Raw genomic sequence first — 22,607 nt, 5'->3', positions numbered from 1 at the left:
TACTGACCACCACTACTACCTCTGTACAGCCACTCACCACTAGACCCTAAGTAATACTGACCACCACTACCTCTGTACTGTCACTGACCACTAGACCGAGTGTAAATTAGCACCACTACTACCTCTGTACCGCTACTCACCACTAGACCATAAGTAATACTGAGCACCACTACTACCTCTGTACCGCCACTGACCACTAGACCCTAAGTAATACTGAGCACCACTACTACCTCTGTACCGCCGCTCACCACTAGACCCTAAGTAATACTGACCACTACTACCTCTGTACCGCCACTCACCATTAGACCCTAAATAATACTCAGCACCACTACTACCTCTGTACCGCTACTCACCACTAGACCCTAAGTGATACTGACCTTCACTACTACCTCTGTACCGCCACTGACCACTAGACCCTGAGTGATAATAAGCACCACTACTACCTCTGTACCGCTACTCACCACTAGACCCCAAGTTATACTGACCACCACTACTATCTCTGTACCGCCGCTCACCAATAGACCCTAAGTAATACTGAGCACCACTACAATCTCTGTACCGCTGCTGACCACTAGACCCTAAGTAATACTGAGCACCACTACAACCTCTGTACCGCCGCTCACCAATAGACCCTAATTAATACTGAGCACCACTACTACCTCTGTACCGCCACTGACCACTAGACCCTGAGTGATAAGGACCACCACTACTACCTCTGTACAGCCACTCACCACTAGACCCTAAGTAATACTGACCACCACTACTACCTCTGTCCTGTCACTGACCACTAGACCGAGTGAAAATTAGCACCACTACTACCTCTGTACCGCTACTCACCACTAGACCATAAGTAATACTGAGCACCACTACTACCTCTGCACCGCCACTGACCACTAGACCCTAAGTAATACTGAGCCCCACTACTACCTCTGTACCGCCGCTCACCACTAGACCCTAAGTAATACTGACCACCACTACAACCTCTGTACCGCTACTCGCCACTAGACCCTAAATAATACTGAGCACCACTACTACCTCTGTACCGCTACTCACCACTAGACCCTAAGTGATACTGACCTTCACTACTACCTCTGTACCGCCACTGACCACTAGACCCTGAGTAATAATAAGCACCACTACTACCTCTGTACCGCTACTCACCACTAGCCCCTAAGAAATACTGAGCCCCACTATTACCTCTGTACCACCACTCACCACTAGACCTTAAGTAATACTGAGCACCACTACAATCTCTGTACCGCCACTCACCACTAGACACCAAGTAATAATGACCACTACTACCTCTGTACCGCCACTTACCACTAGATCCTAAGTAATAATACTGAGCTCCACTACTACCTCTGTACCACTACTCACTATTAGCCCCTAAGTAATACTGACCACCACTACTACCTCTGTACCACCACTCGACCCTAAGTAATAATGAGCCCCACTATTACCTCTGTACTGCTGCTCAACACTAGACCCTAAATAATACTGAGCACCACTACAATCTCTGTATCGCCACTGACCACTAGATCCTAAGTAATAATACTGAGCACCACTACTACCTCTGTATCACTACAGTCACAATTCTGCTGTTACTTCATGTTTTATACTCCAGTCACATCCAAAGCTGGTGCTGAAGGATTCCACGCAGTCCTGTGTGACTGAAGCACGATGTTGTTGGGATGATTCCGGCAGCAGATGGCGGCACTAGCAGACGCCCCTGAGGGCCTGACCTGTTCCTTCCTGGTAGTCGCCATCCCTATGACACTGGTCTCACACAGAGATGATCCGTGTGTTAACCCCATGCTGACAAGGATCTACAATTTACCACCCGTGTTGACCCCTCGCGATGGTCACTAGAACCGCCCCAGGCACATTGACTACAGATCTGACAGACACTCTCTCCTCCCGTCTCCGAGCGGTCATTCCCTGCCCCGGTCTCAGTGTGAACCAGGATCGTTAGTCACCCGGAGCTTCGTCAACAGCATCTCATAGAATTGTCCCACAACTTCCAAGAGCGGAGCTACCCTCAGCCTCTGGTGCTGACAGGACAATCCAGCACGAAGACCGACCACGAAACACGGCGACTATCACAGATCACCCCTTTATCCCATAATACATGGACATTGGACTCATCTTGAGCAGTCACATCCCGAGGTTCCTGAATGTCAGAATGTGCGGCGATAGGAGGACAGACTGGTGACAGCCGACATCCAGAAGGCCCTCTCAGACCGTCTCTCATCAAGACAGGAAGTTATCGGAGCCGGAGCCGAATCATCAGATTCACCTTCCCATCGTTTACACTGGGTTCAGACCTGAGCGTATTTGATATGCGCGTTTAACGCGCGTTTATGTCCATAGTCAACGCGCGTATTACGCGCGTTTGTGTGATTGACAGCAGTGTCCTATGGCCGCAAACGCGCGACAAAACGCCCCAAAGAAGCTCAAGAACTTGTTTATGCGTCAGGCGTTTTTCAGCGCGTTCGAACGCGCTGTAAAACGCGAAAATGTGAACCAGTCCCATAGGGAAGCATTGGTTTGCATCGGTTATGCGTTTTACAGCGCGTTCGAACGCCATTGTTCACACATTCATCTGGACAGTTTTAATATATCACTATTTTTCGCTTTAACCTTTGCAGTGCCGTGGGCAGAGGTCGCAATAACGCCTGTACAAGCGTCATAGACGCCTGTTCAGGCCATTTTACTCCCTGGAAAAAGTCTAAGGCGTACCAATACGCCTTAGACTTTTCCCTGCCATTCAACAGCGCAGTGAGCGGCGCAGGCAGCGCAGCGATGTGGCTGCTGCCTGAAACAACCAATAACAAGGCTCCTTACAGTGAGGAGCTTAGTGATTGGTCAGTTTGAGCGGGCTGCCGGAGCTTATGGCACAACGCTCTGAAGTGAGGAAGGAGGTGCGCGATCCTCACTGGCGGGGTAAGTGGCCTTGCTGGGAAATTTAGTGGTGGTCTGAGCGCCTTGTTTTAACCCTATAATGATGAGTCTGAAGCCTCCGCGAGCGCCGTCTCTCCTCCCTGCTGCGCTCGGTACTGAAGACGGCCTTAATAGAAGGTCTAGGCGACCGTCTTCACTACCGCGCTCAGCAGTGAGGAAAAGAGGCTCCATTGTGCCTGTGTCCTGCTCTGCCAGTGCCTCAGGTCTCTTCAGAGTCTACCAACAGCCCCGGTGGCACCGACATACCCACCTGAGAGCTCCTCTACAAGGACGTAACTTTGGTGGGCAGCAATGGCCACGTGATGGATGGCAAACCCCAGTGACCAGCGGCACAAACAGCAGCAAATATTTAAGGGATTGTCCCAAGATCAACACTATTTACCTCTCCATACTTGACCCAGAGAACACTAGAACGTGGTAACCAAGGTGGGGCCCCCAGCGATCATGGACTTGAAGGGGACATGTCTGTTTTAGTAACGACTTGCATTTCCCATGAAATAACAATTCTTGTGACTCTATATTGTACCATTCCTCTATTATTCCTACTAGAACTTATGAACAAATTGCGAGTAGTCTGCAATAAAGGTCCAGCGGGGGGTTGACAGCACTGATTAAATATCAGGCTGTGCAGTGACACCCCCATCTGGACCTTCACTGCAAACTGCTAGCAAGTCATTCATAACTAATAACAGGAATAACAGAGGAATTGTGCAACATAAAGTCATAAGAATAGATGCTCCAGGATTGTTATTACATGGGGGGTGCAAGTAGTTTCCAAAACAGAGAAATCCGGAGAGGTGCGGGGTCCTCTTTAAATATCGATCTTAGGACAAACCCTTTAAACCTCATAAAATCACTGCAACAGTGACCTTAGTGGTGCCCACCCCTCAGCGCAACAGTGACCTCAGTGGCGCCCACCCCTCAGCGCAACAGTGACCTCAGTGGTGCCCACCCCTCAGCGCAACAGTGACCTCAGTGGTGCCGACCCCCTCAGAGCAACAGTGACCTCAGTGGTGCCCACCCCTCAGAGCAACAGTGTCCTTAGTGGTACCGACCCCTCAGCCCAACAGTGTCCTTAGTGGTACCGACCCCTCAGCCCAACAGTGTCCTTAGTGGTACCGACCCCTCAGCCCAACAGTGTCCTTAGTGGTACCGACCCCTCAGCCCAACAGTGACCTCAGCTAAATTAAAAATTGTCTAAATTTGCTATTTATGCATGGAAGACTGGATACTAGTAATGGTTTCCGTGCATAAATAGCAACTCCTTAATGTTATACAGGCCTTCGTATTAACTATTTGAATTTCTGTAACTTTCGTACTCCTCATCGGCTGAAAATACTCCTCAAAAATGGTAAGAGGAGTATTTTTACTCTTCCAGAAAAAATGTAGCGCGACCTCTGGCCGTGGGATTTATATCGATTTTTGTCCTCAGATTTACGTACCACTGAGCACCGTTATACTGACCTGGATCTACAGCAAGAAGACAAGACACAAGTCAACGAGATCAACAATCCTTTATTACAGGAAGACCGCCACATACTGTCCGAGCATAGCACAGAGCCCTAGGAAGACCGCCACATACTGTCCGAGCATAGCACAGAGCCCTAGGAAGACCGCCACATACTGTCCGAGCATAGCACAGAGCCCTAGGAAGACCGCCACATACTGTCCGAGCAAAGCACAGAGCCCTAGGAAGACCACCACATACTGTCCGAGCATAGCACAGAGCCCTAGGAAGACCACCACATACTGTCCGAGCATAGCACAGAGCCCTAGGAAGACCGCCACATACTGTCCGAGCAAAGCACAGAGCCCTAGAAAGACCGCCACATACTGTCCAAGCATAGCACAGAGCCCTAGGAAGACCGCCACATACTGTCCGAGCATAGCACAGAGCCCTAGGAAGACCGCCACATACTGTCCGAGCATAGCACAGAGCCCTAGGAAGACCGCCACATACTGTCCGAGCATAGCACAGAGCCCTAGGAAGACCGCCACATACTGTCCGAGCATAGCACAGAGCCCTAGGAAGACCGCCACATACTGTCCGAGCATAGCACAGAACCCTAGGACGACCGCCACATACAGGTGAAACTCGAAAAATTTAAATATCATGAAAAGTTCATTTATTTCATTAATGCAACTTAAAAGGTGAAACTAACACATGAGACTCATTACAGGCAAAGCGAGATATTTCAATTTGCATTACTGAAATAAATGGACTTTTGCACGATATTCTAATTTTTTGTGTTTAACCTGTACTGTCCAAGCAGAGCACAGAACACTATGAAGACCGCCACATACTGTCTGACCAGAGCACAGAGCCATAGGAAGACCGCCACATACTGTCCGAGCAGAGCACAGAGCCATAGGAAGACCGCCACATACTGTCCGAGCATAGCACAGAACACTATGAAGACCGCCACATACTGTCTGACCAGAGCACAGAGCCATAGGAAGACCGCCACATACTGTCCGAGCAGAGCACAGTGCCCTTGGAAGACCGCCACATACTGTCTGACCAGAGCACAGTGCCCTTGGAAGACCGCCACATACTGTCTGAGCAGAGCACAGAACCCTAAGAAGACCGCCACATACTGTCTGACCAGAGCACAGAGCCATAGGAAGACCGCCACATACTGTCCGAGCAGAGCACAGTGCCCTTGGAAGACCGCCACATACTGTCTGACCAGAGCACAGAGCCATAGGAAGACCGCCATGTACTGTCCGAGCACTGGCTGAGGGAGCACTCACTCACTGTCTGAGTGGATAAAGTCAGAGATGGAAGCAGAGCTGGGTAGAAGGTAGGTCTCCAGAGGGCGGCAGTGCTGGGTAGAAGGTAGGTCTCCAGAGGTGACAGCTATGGGTAGAAGGCAGGCCTCCTGGGGGTGGCATCGCTGGGTAGAAGGCAGGCCTCCTGGGGGCGGCAGCGCTGGGTAGAAGGCAGGCCTCCAGGGGGCGGCAGTGCTGGGTAGAAGGCAGGCCTCCAGGGGGCGGCAGTGCTGGGTAGAAGGCAGGCCTCCAGGGGGCGGCAGTGCTGGGTAGAAAGCAGGCCTCCTGGGGGCGGCAGTGCTGGGTAGAAGGCAGGCCTCCAGGGGGCGGCAGTGCTGGGTAGAAGGCAGGCCTCCAGGGGGCGGCAGTGCTAGGTAGAAGGCAGGCCTCCAGGGGGCGGCAGTGCTAGGTAGAAGGCAGGCCTCCAGGGGGCGGCAGTGCTGGGTAGAAGGCAGGCCTCCAAGGGGCGGCAGCGCTGGGTAGAAGGCAGGCCTCCAGGGGGCGGCAGCGCTGGGTAGAAGGCAGGTCTCCTGGGGGCGGCAGCGCTGGGTAGAAGGCAGGCCTCCTGGGGGCGGTAGCGCTGGGTAGAAGGCAGGCCTCCAGGGGGCGGCAGTGCTAGGTAGAAGGCAGGCCTCCAGGGGGCGGCAGTGCTAGGTAGAAGGCAGGTCTCCTGGGGGCGGCAGCGCTGGGTAGAAGGCAGGCCTCCTGGGGGCGGTAGCGCTGGGTAGAAGGCAGGCCTCCAGGGGGCGGCAGTGCTAGGTAGAAGGCAGGCCTCCAGGGGGCGGCAGTGCTAGGTAGAAGGCAGGCCTCCAGCGCTGGGTAGAAGGCAGGCCTCCAGGGGGCGGCAGTGCTGGGTAGAAGGCAGGCCTATACGGGGCGACAGTTCTCGGTAGAAGACAGGCCTATACGGGGCGACAGTTCTCGGTATAAGGCAGGCCTCCAAGGGGCGGCAGCGCTGGGTATAAGGCAGGCCTCCAAGGGGCGGCAGCGCTGGGTAGAAGGCAGGTCTCCAGGGGGCGGCAGTGCTGGGTAGAAGGCAGGCCTCCAAGGAGTGGCAGGGCTGGGTATAAGGCAGGCCTCCAAGGGGTGGCAGGGCTGGGTAGAACCACAAGATAAGAAAAAAAAGTGAGAGACCACTTCCTTGGCGCTGCTGGCATATAGAGGAGTCTTCAGGATTGATAGATATTCCTTTTATTAATTTCAGTCGACGCGTTTCAAGGGTGAAGGGCCCCCTTCATCAGTACAATTTACAGAATTTACCTGGGAAGGTAGAGGGTCGGGAGCGGGCATGTTCTGCATAATGAGGCTCCTCACTCTCAGAACACGTCACTACTGCTTACGTAGCAATGATCATTTTAGTATAACATGTATCATCTTGTTACCAAATACATTGTGTCCATCTCCACCAATCATTGCTACGTAAGCAGTAGTGACGTGTTCTGAGAGTGAGGAGCCTCATTATGCAGAACATGCCCGCTCCCGACCCTCTACCTTCCCAGGTAAATTCTGTAAATTGTACTGATGAAGGGGGCCCTTCACCCTTGAAACGCGTCGACTGAAATTAATAAAAGGAATATCTATCAATCCTGAGGACTCCTCTATATGCCAGCAGCGCCAAGGACGTGGTTTTTTTCTTATCTTGTGAATCGTTCTCCTGGAGCTTGTGGAACCGAGATAGGAAGAGATCAAGGCAGCAGCACGGCATTCCCTGATGCTGCTGGGGTCAGATACCAGCAAGGCACATATAGCGGGTAGAAGGCAGGCCTCCAGGGGGCGGCAGTGCTGGGTAGAAGGCAGGCCTCCAGGGGGCGGCAGTGCTGGGTAGAAGGCAGGCCTCCAGGGGGCGGCAGTGCTAGGTAGAAGGCAGGCCTCCAGCGCTGGGTAGAAGGCAGGCCTCCAGGGGGCGGCAGTGCTGGGTAGAAGGCAGGCCTCCAGGGGGCGGCAGTGCTGGGTAGAAGGCAGGCCTCCAGGGGGCGGCACCGCTGGGTAGAAGGCAGGCCTCCAGCGCTGGGTAGAAGGCAGGCCTCCTGGGGGCGGCAGTGCTGGGTAGAAGGCAGGCCTCCAGGGGGCGGCAGTGCTGGGTAGAAGGCAGGCCTCCAGGGGGCGGCAGTGCTGGGTAGAAGGCAGGCCTCCAGGGGGCGGCAGTGCTGGGTAGAAGGCAGGCCCCCAGGGGGCGGCAGTGCTAGGTAGAAGGCAGGCCTCCAGGGGGCGGCAGTGCTGGGTAGAAGGCAGGCCTCCAGGGGGCGGCAGTGCTGGGTAGAAGGCAGGCCTCCAGGGGGCGGCAGTGCTGGGTAGAAGGCAGGCCTCCAGGGGGCGGCAGTGCTGGGTAGAAGGCAGGCCTCCAGCGCTGGGTAGAAGGCAGGCCTCCTGGGGGCGGCAGTGCTGGGTAGAAGGCAGGCCTCCAGGGGGCGGCAGTGCTAGGTAGAAGGCAGGCCTCCAGGGGGCGGCAGTGCTAGGGAGAAGACAGGCCTCCAGCGCTGGGTAGAAGGCAGGCCTCCAGGGGGCGGCAGTGCTGGGTAGAAGGCAGGCCTCCAGCGCTGGGTAGAAGGCAGGCCTCCTGGGGGCGGCAGTGCTGGGTAGAAGGCAGGCCTCCAGGGGGCGGCAGTGCTAGGTAGAAGGCAGGCCTCCAGGGGGCGGCAGTGCTAGGTAGAAGGCAGGCCTCCAGCGCTGGGTAGAAGGCAGGCCTCCAGGGGGCGGCAGTGCTGGGTAGAAGGCAGGCCTCCAGCGCTGGGTAGAAGGCAGGCCTCCAGGGGGCGGCAGTGCTGGGTAGAAGGCAGGCCTCCAGGGGGCGGCAGTGCTAGGTAGAAGGCAGGCCTCCAGCGCTGGGTAGAAGGCAGGCCTCCAGGGGGCGGCAGTGCTGGGTAGAAGGCAGGCCTCCAGGGGGCGGCAGTGCTGGGTAGAAGGCAGGACTCCAGGGGGCGGCACCGCTGGGTAGAAGGCAGGCCTCCAGCGCTGGGTAGAAGGCAGGCCTCCAGGGGGTGCCAGCGATGGGTAGAAGGCAGGCCTCCAGGGGGCGGCAGTGCTGGGTACAAGGCAGGCCTCCAGGGGGCGGCAGTGCTGGGTAGAAGGCAGGCCTCCTGGGGGCGGCAGTGCTGGGTAGAAGGCAGGCCTCCAGCGCTGGGTAGAAGGCAGGCCTCCAGGGGGCGGCAGCGCTGGGTAGAAGGCAGGCCTCCAGGGGGCGGCAGTGCTGGGTAGAAGGCAGGCCTCCAGGGGGCGGCAGTGCTAGGTAGAAGGCAGGCCTCCAGGGGGCGGCACCGCTGGGTAGAAGGCAGGCCTCCAGGGGGCGGCAGCGGGCCTGGTACGAGGCTTCAGTGCATCCTGCATTTAAGGTCACTGCTCGGCATCTTCAAACTGGCCGGCCTGAATATGGAGGGAGTGACCACTCCAGCTGTGCTGTAAGGGTGGGACGTGGTCTACACTGGGTTGATAGGACTCCTCGCTCCCCCACTGGTAGTCACCGACACTGCTCTGCTGCTCACATGCCACATCATCCTCATCTACAGGAAACACGCACAGTCAGACAGAGCAGCAGTGAGGGAACACCCATTCCCACCCCTCCATCACATACTGAAATACCAGGCAGCACTACTGAGAGAGTCTTCCCTCCCGGTAGAGGATGCTGGGGCCCGCGAGGGGCCAATAATGCATTTACCATAAGGGTTCTCATTCGCTTCTATCTCTGCGTCCCAGTCCTCAGGCTCGTGATTGGCCAGCGGGGCGGGGCCTCTAATGACGGCGGGGTCGTCACTCCAGTCAAGGCTTTCCCCGGCCACCCAAGCCTCGGGGGCGTCGTCCTCCTCTCCTCCAGAGCAGTCTTCATGTGAGGTCACGCAGCCTGTTCCACGCAGAAAGGGTCAGACCTCAAACACATTACAGGTAGAAACTACAACTCCCATCAGGTCTGCTTAGAGCTGCAGGTGGGAGTCGCTACCACCCACATTATCCCCTCCTCCACCCCTTACCCATAAAGATGGCGTCGCTCCGCTCCAGGCTCCGCCCACGTAACGGTAACGCCATCTTATCTGCCTGAACAAAAACATGGAAAAAACAAATTGTAGACCGATCTGGGAGGGGGACCGAAAACGAGAGGCCAACCGGCTCATCGAGCAGCCGTGACCATTCACTTCTCCTGCATTATACACACACCCCAGGTTGGCCCATCAAAGAACACGCCCCCAGCAGGTCCTCGAATGTACCTCAATAGTACACGCCCCCAGCAGGTCCTCGAATGTACCTCCACAGTACACGCCCCCAGCAGGTCCTCGAATGTACCTCCACAGTACACGCCCCCAGCAGGTCCTGGAATGTACCTCAATAGTACACGCCCCCAGCAGGTCCTCGAATGTACCTCAATAGTACACGCCCCCAGCAGGTCCTCGAATGTACCTCAATAGTACATGCCCCCAGCGGGTCCCCGGTTGTCTCTCTACAGTACACGCCCCCAGCAGGTCCACGAATGTACCTCAATAGTACACGCCCCCAGCGAGTCCCCGGTTGTCTCTCCACAGTACACGCCCCCAGCAGGTCCTCGAATGTACCTCAATAGTACACGCCCCCAGCGGGTCCTCGAATGTACCTCAATAGTACACGCCCCCAGCGAGTCCCCGGTTGTCTCTCCACAGTACACGCCCCCAGCGGGTCCCCGGTTGTCTCTCCACAGTAAACGCCCCCAGCGGGTCCCCGGTTGTCTCTCCACAGTACACGCCCCCAGCGGGTCCCCGGTTGTCTCTCCCCAGTACACCCCCCCAGCGGGTCCCCGGTTGTCTCTCCACAGTACACGCCCCCAGCGAGTCCCCGGTTGTCTCTCCACAGTACACGCCCCCAGCGGGTCCCCGGTTGTCTCTCCACAGTACACGCCCCCAGCGAGTCGCCGGTTGTCTCTCCACAGTACACGCCCCCAGCGGGTCCCCGGTTGTCTCTCCCCAGTACACGCCCCCAGCGAGTCCCCGGTTGTCTCTCCCCAGTACACGCCCCCAGCGAGTCCCCGGTTGTCTCTCCCCAGTACACGCCCCCAGCAGGTCCTCGAATGTACCTCAATAGTACACGCCCCCAGCGGGTCCTCGAATGTACCTCAATAGTACACGCCCCCAGCGGGTCCCCGGTTGTCTCTCCACAGTACACGCCCCCAGCAGGTCCTCGAATGTACCTCAATAGTACACGCCCCCAGCGAGTCCCCGGTTGTCTCTCCCTAGTACACGCCCCCAGCAGGTCCTCGAATGTACCTCAATAGTACACGCCCCCAGCGGGTCCCCGGTTGTCTCTCCCCAGTACACGCCCCCAGCGGGTCCCCGGTTGTCTCTCCCCAGTACACGCCCCCAGCAGGTCCTCGAATGTACCTCAATAGTACACGCCCCCAGCGGGTCCTCGAATGTACCTCAATAGTACACGCCCCCAGCGGGTCCCCGGTTGTCTCTCCCCAGTACACGCCCCCAGCAGGTCCTCGAATGTACCTCAATAGTACACGCCCCCAGCGGGTCCTCGAATGTACCTCAATAGTACACGCCCCCAGCGGGTCCCCGGTTGTCTCTCCACAGTACACGCCCCCAGCAGGTCCTCGAATGTACCTCAATAGTACACGCCCCCAGCGAGTCCCCGGTTGTCTCTCCACAGTACACGCCCCCAGCAGGTCCTCGAATGTACCTCAATAGTACACGCCCCCAGCGGGTCCCCGGTTGTCTCTCCCCAGTACACACCCCCAGCGGGTCCCCGGTTGTCTCTCCCCAGTACACGCCCCCAGCAGGTCCTCGAATGTACCTCAATAGTACACGCCCCCAGCGGGTCCTCGAATGTACCTCAATAGTACACGCCCCCAGCGCGTCCCCGGTTGTCTCTCCCCAGTACACGCCCCCAGCAGGTCCTCGAATGTACCTCAATAGTACACGCCCCCAGCGGGTCCTCGAATGTACCTCAATAGTACACGCCCCCAGCGGGTCCCCGGTTGTCTCTCCATAGTACACGCCCCCAGCAGGTCCTCGAATGTACCTCAATAGTACACGCCCCCAGCGAGTCCCCGGTTGTCTCTCCACAGTACACGCCCCCAGCAGGTCCTCGAATGTACCTCAATAGTACACGCCCCCAGCGGGTCCTCGAATGTACCTCAATAGTACACGCCCCCAGCGGGTCCCCGGTTGTCTCTCCACAGTACACGCCCCCAGCAGGTCCTCGAATGTACCTCAATAGTACACGCCCCCAGCAGGTCCCCGGTTGTCTCTCCCCAGTACACGCCCCCAGCGGGTCCCCGGTTGTCTCTCCACAGTACACGCCCCCAGCGAGTCCCCGGTTGTCTCTCCACAGTACACGCCCCCAGCGGGTCCCCGGTTGTCTCTCCACAGTACACGCCCCCAGCGGGTCCCCGGTTGTCTCTCCACAGTACACGCCCCCAGCGGGTCCCCGGTTGTCTCTCCACAGTACACGCCCCCAGCGAGTCCCCGGTTGTCTCTCCACAGTACACGCCCCCAGCGGGTCCCCGGTTGTCTCTCCACAGTACACGCCCCCAGCGAGTCGCCGGTTGTCTCTCCACAGTACACGCCCCCAGCGGGTCCCCGGTTGTCTCTCCCCAGTACACGCCCCCAGCGAGTCCCCGGTTGTCTCTCCCCAGTACACGCCCCCAGCGAGTCCCCGGTTGTCTCTCCCCAGTACACGCCCCCAGCAGGTCCTCGAATGTACCTCAATAGTACACGCCCCCAGCGGGTCCTCGAATGTACCTCAATAGTACACGCCCCCAGCGGGTCCCCGGTTGTCTCTCCACAGTACACGCCCCCAGCAGGTCCTCGAATGTACCTCAATAGTACACGCCCCCAGCGAGTCCCCGGTTGTCTCTCCCTAGTACACGCCCCCAGCAGGTCCTCGAATGTACCTCAATAGTACACGCCCCCAGCGGGTCCCCGGTTGTCTCTCCCCAGTACACACCCCCAGCGGGTCCCCGGTTGTCTCTCCCCAGTACACGCCCCCAGCAGGTCCTCGAATGTACCTCAATAGTACACGCCCCCAGCGGGTCCTCGAATGTACCTCAATAGTACACGCCCCCAGCGGGTCCCCGGTTGTCTCTCCCCAGTACACGCCCCCAGCAGGTCCTCGAATGTACCTCAATAGTACACGCCCCCAGCGGGTCCTCGAATGTACCTCAATAGTACACGCCCCCAGCGGGTCCCCGGTTGTCTCTCCACAGTACACGCCCCCAGCAGGTCCTCGAATGTACCTCAATAGTACACGCCCCCAGCGAGTCCCCGGTTGTCTCTCCACAGTACACGCCCCCAGCAGGTCCTCGAATGTACCTCAATAGTACACGCCCCCAGCGGGTCCCCGGTTGTCTCTCCCCAGTACACACCCCCAGCGGGTCCCCGGTTGTCTCTCCCCAGTACACGCCCCCAGCAGGTCCTCGAATGTACCTCAATAGTACACGCCCCCAGCGGGTCCTCGAATGTACCTCAATAGTACACGCCCCCAGCGCGTCCCCGGTTGTCTCTCCCCAGTACACGCCCCCAGCAGGTCCTCGAATGTACCTCAATAGTACACGCCCCCAGCGGGTCCTCGAATGTACCTCAATAGTACACTCCCCCAGCGGGTCCCCGGTTGTCTCTCCATAGTACACGCCCCCAGCAGGTCCTCGAATGTACCTCAATAGTACACGCCCCCAGCGAGTCCCCGGTTGTCTCTCCACAGTACACGCCCCCAGCAGGTCCTCGAATGTACCTCAATAGTACACGCCCCCAGCGGGTCCTCGAATGTACCTCAATAGTACACGCCCCCAGCGGGTCCCCGGTTGTCTCTCCACAGTACACGCCCCCAGCAGGTCCTCGAATGTACCTCAATAGTACACGCCCACAGCAGGTCCCCGGTTGTCTCTCCCCAGTACACGCCCCCAGCGGGTCCCCGGTTGTCTCTCCACAGTACACGCCCCCAGCGAGTCCCCGGTTGTCTCTCCACAGTACACGCCCCCAGCGGGTCCCCGGTTGTCTCTCCACAGTACACGCCCCCAGCGGGTCCCCGGTTGTCTCTCCACAGTACACGCCCCCAGCGGGTCCCCGGTTGTCTCTCCCCAGTACACCCCCCCAGCGGGTCCCCGGTTGTCTCTCCACAGTACACGCCCCCAGCGAGTCCCCGGTTGTCTCTCCACAGTACACGCCCCCAGCGGGTCCCCGGTTGTCTCTCCACAGTACACGCCCCCAGCGAGTCGCCGGTTGTCTCTCCACAGTACACGCCCCCAGCGGGTCCCCGGTTGTCTCTCCCCAGTACACGCCCCCAGCGGGTCCCCGGTTGTCTCTCCCCAGTACACGCCCCCAGCGAGTCCCCGGTTGTCTCTCCCCAGTACACGCCCCCAGCAGGTCCTCGAATGTACCTCAATAGTACACGCCCCCAGCGGGTCCCCGGTTGTCTCTCCCCAGTACACACCCCCAGCGGGTCCCCGGTTGTCTCTCCCCAGTACACGCCCCCAGCAGGTCCTCGAATGTACCTCAATAGTACACGCCCCCAGCGGGTCCTCGAATGTACCTCAATAGTACACGCCCCCAGCGGGTCCCCGGTTGTCTCTCCCCAGTACACGCCCCCAGCAGGTCCTCGAATGTACCTCAATAGTACACGCCCCCAGCGGGTCCTCGAATGTACCTCAATAGTACACGCCCCCAGCGGGTCCCCGGTTGTCTCTCCACAGTACACGCCCCCAGCAGGTCCTCGAATGTACCTCAATAGTACACGCCCCCAGCGGGTCCCCGGTTGTCTCTCCACAGTACACGCCCCCAGCAGGTCCTCGAATGTACCTCAATAGTACACGCCCCCAGCGGGTCCTCGAATGTACCTCAATAGTACACGCCCCCAGCGGGTCCCCGGTTGTCTCTCCACAGTACACGCCCCCAGCAGGTCCTCGAATGTACCTCAATAGTACACGCCCACAGCAGGTCCCCGGTTGTCTCTCCCCAGTACACGCCCCCAGCGGGTCCCCGGTTGTCTCTCCACAGTACACGCCCCCAGCGAGTCCCCGGTTGTCTCTCCACAGTACACGCCCCCAGCGGGTCCCCGGTTGTCTCTCCACAGTACACGCCCCCAGCGAGTCCCCGGTTGTCTCTCCACAGTACACCCCCCCAGCGGGTCCCCGGTTGTCTCTCCACAGTACACGCCCCCAGCGAGTCCCCGGTTGTCTCTCCACAGTACACGCCCCCAGCGGGTCCCCGGTTGTCTCTCCACAGTACACGCCCCCAGCGAGTCGCCGGTTGTCTCTCCACAGTACACGCCCCCAGCGGGTCCCCGGTTGTCTCTCCACAGTACACGCCCCCAGCGAGTCCCCGGTTGTCTCTCCACAGTACACGCCCCCAGCGGGTCCCCGGTTGTCTCTCCACAGTACACGCCCCCAGCGGGTCCCCGGTTGTCTCTCCACAGTACACGCCCCCAGCGGGTCCCCGGTTGTCTCTCCACAGTACACGCCCCCAGCGAGTCCCCGGTTGTCTCTCCACAGTACACGCCCCCAGCGGGTCCCCGGTTGTCTCTCCACAGTACAAGCCCCCAGCGGGTCCCCGGTTGTCTCTCCACAGTACACGCCCCCAGCGGGTCCCCGGTTGTCTCTCCACAGTACACGCCCCCAGCGGGTCCCCGGTTGTCTCTCCCCAGTACACGCCCCCAGCGGGTCCCCGGTTGTCTCTCCACAGTACACGCCCCTAGCGGGTCCCCGGTTGTCTCTCCACAGTACACGCCCCCAGCGGGTCCCCGGTTGTCTCTCCACAGTACACGCCCCCAGCGAGTCTCCGGTTGTCTCTCCACAGTACACGCCCCCAGCGGGTCCCCGGTTGTCTCTCCACAGTACACGCCCCCAGCGGGTCCCCGGTTGTCTCTCCACAGTACACGCCCCCAGCGGGTCCCCGGTTGTCTCTCCACAGTACACGCCCCTAGCAGGTCCCCGGTTGTCTCTCCACAGTACACGCCCCCAGCGAGTCCCCATTGGTCTCTCCACAGTACACGCCCCCAGCGAGTCCCCGGTTGTCTCTCCACAGTACACGCCCCCAGCGGGTCCCCGGTTGTCTCTCCACAGTACACGCCCCCAGCGAGTCCCCATTGGTCTCTCCACAGTACACGCCCCCAGCGAGTCCCCGGTTGTCTCTCCACAGTACACGCCCCCAGCGAGTCCCCGGTTGTCTCTCCACAGTACACGCCCCCAGCGAGTCCCCGGTTGTCTCTCCACAGTACACGCCCCCAGCGAGTCCCCGGTTGTCTCTCCACAGTACACGCCCCCAGCGAGTCCCCGGTTGTCTCTCCACAGTACACGCCCCCAGCGAGTCCCCGGTTGTCTCTTCACAGTACACGCCCCCAGCAGGTCCCCGGTTGTCTCTCCACAGTACACGCCCCCAGCGGGTCCCCGGTTGTCTCTCCACAGTACACGCCCCCAGCGGGTCCCCGGTTGTCTCTCCACAGTACACGCGCCCAGCGAGTCCACTCCCCGTTATCTCCCATTACCTCCCGGTCGCTCCCTGTTATCTCCCCCGTTACCCCCCGGTCGCTCCCTGTTATCTCCCCCGTTACCTCCCGGTCGCTCCCCGTTATCTCCCCCGTTACCTCCCGGTCGCTCCCCGTTATCTCCCCCGTTACCTCCCGGTCGCTCCCCGTTATCTCCCCCGTTACCTCCCGGTCGCTCCCCGTTATCTCCCCCGTTACCTCCCGGTCGCTCCCCGTTATCTCCCCCGTTACCTCCCGGTCGCTCCCCGTTATCTCCCCCGTTACCTCCCGGTCGCTCCCCGTTATCTCCCCCGTTACCTCCCGGTCGCTCCCCGTTATCTCCCCCGTTACCTCCCGGTCGCTCCCCGTTATCTCTCCCGTTACCCCCCGGTCGTTCCCCGTTATCTCTCCCGTTATCTCCTGGTCACTCCCCGTTTTCTCCCGGTACCTCCCCGTTATCTCCCGGTACCTCCCCGTTTTCTCCCGGTACCTCCCCGCTATCTCCCGGTACCTCCCCGCTATCTCCCGGTACCTCCCCGTTATCTCCCGGTACCTCCCCGTTTTCTCCCGGTACCTCCCCGTTTTCTCCCGGTACCTCCCCGTTATCTCCCGGTACCTCCCCGTTTTCTCCCGGTACCTCCCCGTTATCTCCCGGTACCTCCCCGTTTTCTCCCGGTACCTCCCCGTTATCTCCCGGTACCTCCCCGTTATCTCCCGGTAGTAGGGTACCTCCCCGTTATCTCCCGGTACCTCCCCGTTATCTCCCGGTAGTAGGGTACCTCCCCGTTATCTCCCGGTAGTAGGGTACCTCCCCGTTATCTCCCGGTAGTAGGGTACCTCCCCGTTATCTCCCGGTAGTAGGGTACCTCCCCGTTATCTCCCGGTAGTAGGGTACCTCCCCGTTATCTCCCGGTACCTCCCCGTTATCTCCCGGTAGTAGGGTACCTCCCCGTTATCTCCCGGTAGTAGGGTACCTCCCCGTTATCTCCCGGTACCTCCCCGTTATCTCCCGGTACCTCCCCGTTATCTCCCGGTAGTAGGGTACCTCCCCGTTATCTCCCGGTAGTAGGGTACCTCCCCGTTATCTCCCGGTAGTAGGGTACCTCCCCGTTATCTCCCGGTAGTAGGGTACCTCCCCGTTATCTCCCGGTACCTCCCCGTTATCTCCCGGTAGTAGGGTACCTCCCCGTTATCTCCCGGTAGTAGGGTACCTCCCCGTTATCTCCCGGTACCTCCCCGTTATCTCCCGGTACCTCCCCGTTATCTCCCGGTAGTAGGGTACCTCCCCGTTATCTCCCGGTAGTAGGGTACCTCCCCGTTTTCTCCCGGTACCTCCCCGTTATCTCCCGGTAGTAGGGTACCTCCCCGTTATCTCCCGGTAGTAGGGTACCTCCCCGTTATCTCCCGGTAGTAGGGTACCTCCCCGTTATCTCCCGGTACCTCCCTCAGACTCACGTTCACATTTGCCGCCATCAGTTGCAGCTAAAGCACCACATTAACTGGCAGCGAGCAGAGCGCAGGGGAGGTGTGACGTCATGGGAAGAGGTGGAGTCACGGAATCTAAGGGGGCGGGGCCAAGCCTCAGGTGTTATAGGAGATACTCCAGGGAAGCTAGATGGAGATAGGAGCGTAACCGGGGTGATGTTATTTACATGGGACTGCTTGTTACAGCGGACTGATAAGAAAGAATGATGTTATTTACATGGGACTGTATATTACAGGGGTTTGAAGACAGAGGGTGATGTTATTTACATGGGACTGCAGGTTACAGCGGTCTGAAGAGAGTGGGTGATCTTATTTACATGGGACTGCATGTTATGGCGAACTGAATAGAAAGGGTGATGTAATTTACATGGGACTGCACTTTACAGAGGCCTAAAGAGAAGGGATGATGTGATTTACATGGGACTGCATGTTACAGGGTTTTGAGGAGGGTGATGTTATTTACATGGGACTGCATGTTACGACGGTCTAAAGAGAGGGGTGATGCCATTTACATGGGACTGCATGTTACAGGGGTCTGAAGAGAGTGGGTGATCTTATTTACATGGGACTGCATGTTATGGCGATCTGAATAGAGAGGGTGATGTAATTTACATGGGACTGCACTTTACAGAGGTCTGAAGATACGAGGTGATGTTATTTACATGGGGCTGCATGTTACCGTGGTCTAAAGAGACCACATTGGACTGCATGTTACAGGATCTAAAGAGAGAGTGATGTTATTTACATAGGACTTCATGTTACAGAGGTCTGAAGAGAGGAGGTGATGTTATTTACATGTGACTGCATGTTACCGGGATCTAAAGAGAGGGGCTGATGTGATTTACATGGGACTGTATGTTACAGGGGTTTGAAGAGAGAGGGTGATGTTATTTACATGGGACTGCATGTTACGGCGGTCTGAAGAGAGGGGGTGATGTGATTTACATGGGACTGCATGATACAGGGGTGTGAAGAGATGGGGTGATGTTATTTATATGGGACCGTATGTTACAGAGATCTGAAGAGAGTCTGGTGATGTTATTTACATGGGACTGCAAGTTACGGTGGTCTGAAGAGAGGGGGTGATATTATTTACATAGGACTGATGATACAGTGGTCTGAAGAGAGGGGTGATGTGATTTACATGGGAGTGCATGTTAAAGGGGTCTTAAGAGAGAGAATGATGTGATTTACATGGGACTACATGTTACAGGGATCTTTAGAGAGGGGTGATGTGATATTCATGGGACTACATATTACAGGGGTCTGAAGAGAGGGAGTAATTTAATTTGCATGGGACTGCATGTTACAGGGGTCTGAAAAGAGAGTGATGTTATTTACATGGGACTGCAAGTTACGGTGGTCTGAAGAGAGGTGGTGATGTTATTTACATGAGACTACATGTTACAGGGGTCTGAAAAGAGAATGATGTTATTTACATGGGACTGCATGTTACAGGGGTCTGAAGAGAGATGGCGATGTTATTTACATGGGACTGCATGTTACAGGGGTCTGAAGAGAGATGGCAATGTTATTTACATGGGACTGCATGTTACAGGGGTCTGAAGAGAGATGGTGATGTTATTGTATAAAATAATGAGAGAGAAGAAGAAATGGATCGCACGTCCACTGCTAATGCCATGATCTCATCCCTGCATTCCTGCAGGAGACAGCACTGAATAGCGCATGGTGATGTTATTTACATGGGACTGCAAGTTAAAGCAGTCTGAAGAGAGCGGGTGATGTTATTTACATGGGACTGTATGTTACAGTGTTCTTAATAGAGGGGGTGATTTTATTTATATGGGAGTGCATGTTACCGGGATCTAAAGAGAATGGCTGATGTGATTTACATGGGACTGTATGTTACAGGGGTTTGAAGAGAGGGGGTGATGTTATTTACATGGGACTGTATTTTACAGGGGTTTCAAGAGAGGGTGATGTTATTTACATGGGACTGCATGTTACAGGGGTCTGAAAAGATGGGGTTATGTTATTTACATGGGACTGCATATTACAGCTGTCTAAGGCCTCATACACACGGCCGTGACGTTTTTTGCGGTCCGCAAACCGGTCCGAAAAAACGGAAGCCGCCCATGTTGCCTTCCGCAATTTACGGAACGGGCGCCGGCAATGTAAATGCCTATTCTTGTCCGCAAAGCGCAGACAAGAATAGGACATGTTATATTTTTTTAACGGAGCCACGGATGCGGACAGCACACGAAGTGCTGTCCGCATCTTTTGCAGCCCCATTGAAGTGAATGGGTCCGCACCCGAGTCGCCAAAAAGCGGTCATGTGCATGAGGCCTAAAGAGAAGGGATGATGTGATTTACATGGGACTGAATGTTACAGGGTCTGAAGAGAGGGGGTGATGCTATTTTCATGGGACTGCATGTTACAGGGGTCTGAAGAGACAGGGTAATATTTACATGGGACTGCATGTTACAGCGGTCTGAATACAGGGGGCGATGTTATTTACTTGGGACTGTATGTTACATTGGTCTGAGCAGAGGAGGTGATGTGATTTAAAAGAGACTGCATGTTACAAGGGTATAAAGAGAGGGGGTGATGTCATTTACATGGGACTGCATGTTACAAGGGTCTGAAAAGAGGGGGTGATGTCATTTACCTGGGACTGCATGTTACAAGGGTCGGAAGAGAGGAGGTGATGTCATTTACATGGGACTGCTTGGTACAGGGGTCTGAAGAGAAAGGGTGATGCTATTTTGATAGGACTGCTTGGTACAGGTGTCTGCAGAGAGGGGATGATGTGATTTACATTGGACTGCATGTTACAGGGATATGAAGAGAGGGGGTTATGTTATTTACATAGGACTGCATTTTACAGGGGTTGGAAGAGAGGGGGTGATGTGATTTACATGGGACTGCGTGTTAGATGGGTCGTAAGAGAAAGAGTGATGTTATTTACATAGGTCTGCATGTTACAGGGTTCTGAAGAGAAGGGGTGATTTTATTTACATGGGGCTGCAAGTTACAGCAGTCTGCGGAGAGGAGGTGATGTTATTTACATGGGACTGTATGTTACAGGGTCTGAAGAGACAGGGTGATGTTATTTACATGGGACTGTATGTTACACGGGTCTGAAGAGAGTGAGTGATGTTATTTACATGGGAATGCATGTTACAGGTGTCTGAATACATGGGGTTATGTTATTTTCATGGGACTGCATATTACAACGTTCTAAAAAGAAGGGATCATGTGATTTACATGGGACTGCATGTTACAGGGTCTGAAGAGACGGGGTGATGTTATTTACATGGGATTGCATGTTACAGTGGTCTGAGGAGAGGAGGTGATTCTATTTTCATGAGACTGCATGTTACAGGGGGCTAAAGAGAGGTAGTGATGTCATTTACATGGGACTGCATGTTACAGCAGTCTGAAGACAGGGGGCGATGTTATTTACATGGGATTGCATGTTCCAAGGGTCTGACGAGAGGAGGTGATTCTATTTTCATGAGACTGCATGTTACAGGGGGCTAAAGAGAGGTAGTGATGTCATTTACATGGGACTGCATGTTACAAGGTTCTTAAAAGAGGGGGTGATGTCATTTACCTGGGAATGCATGTTACAGGGGTCGGAAGAGAGAAGGTGATGTCATTTACATGGGGCTTTTTGTTACAGAGGTCGGAAGAGAAAGGGTGATGCTATTTTGATGGGACTGCATATTACAGGGATCTGCAGAGAGGGAGTGATTTCCTTTACATGGGACTGCATGTTACAGGGGTCTGAAGAAAGGAGGTGATGTGATTTACATGGGACTACATGTTACAGCGGTCTGAAGAAAGGGGGTCATGTTATTTACATAGGACTGAATGGTACAGCGGTCTTAAGAGAGAGAGAGTTATGTTATTTTCATAGGACAGCATGTTACAGGGGTATGAATAGAGGGGGTGATGTTCTTTACATGGGACTACATGTTACAGCGGTCTCAAAAGAGGGGATCATGTGATTTTCATGGAACTGCATGTTACTGGGGTCTGAAGCGAGGGGGTGATGTGATTTACATTGGACTGCATGTTGCAGAGGTATAAAGAGAGGGGATGATGTTATTTATTTGGGACTGCATGTTACAGGTGTCTGAAGAGAAGGGGTGATGTCATTTACATAGGACTGCATGTTAAATGGGGTGATGTTATTTACATAGGACTGCATGTTACAAGGGTATGAAGAGAGGGGGTGATGTGATTTACATGGGACTGCATATTACAGGGGTCTGAAGATACAGGGTGATGTTATTTACATAGGACTGCATGTTACATTGGTCTGAAGATACAGGGTGATATTTACATGGGACTGCATATTACATGGGTATGAAGGGAGGAGGTTATGTTATTTACATAGATTTGCATTTTACAGGGGTTGGAAGAGAGGGGGTGATGTGATTTACATTGGGCTGCAAGTTACAGCAGTCTGAAGAGAGGAGGTGATGTTATTTACATGGGACTGTATGTTACAGGGTCTGAAGAGACAGGGTGATGTTATTTACATGGGACTGTATGTTACAGGGTCTGAAGAGACAGGGTGATGTTATTTACATGGGACTGCATGTTACAGGGGTCTGAAGAAAGGAGGTGATGTGATTTACATGGGACTACATGTTACAGCGGTCTGAAGAAAGGGGGTCATGTTATTTACATAGGACTGCATTGTACAGCGGTCTTAAGAGAAAGAGAGTTATGTTATTTTCATAGGACAGCATGTTACAGGGGTATGAATAGAGGGGGTGATGTTCTTTACATGGGACTACATGTTACAGCGGTCTCAAAAGAGGGGATTATGTGATTTTCATGGAACTGCATGTTACTGGGGTCTGAAGCGAGGAGGTGATGTGATTTACATTGGACTGCATGTTGCAGAGGTATAAAGAGAGGGGATGATGTTATTTATTTGGGACTGCATGTTACAGGTGTCTGAAGAGAAGGGGTGATGTTATTTACATAGGAC

This window comes from Bufo bufo, chromosome 6, assembly GCF_905171765.1.
Source record: "Bufo bufo chromosome 6, aBufBuf1.1, whole genome shotgun sequence".
Taxonomy (NCBI): domain Eukaryota; kingdom Metazoa; phylum Chordata; class Amphibia; order Anura; family Bufonidae; genus Bufo; species Bufo bufo.
The sequence above is the reverse complement of the archived record's forward strand: the minus strand, read 5'-3'. Positions refer to the sequence as shown.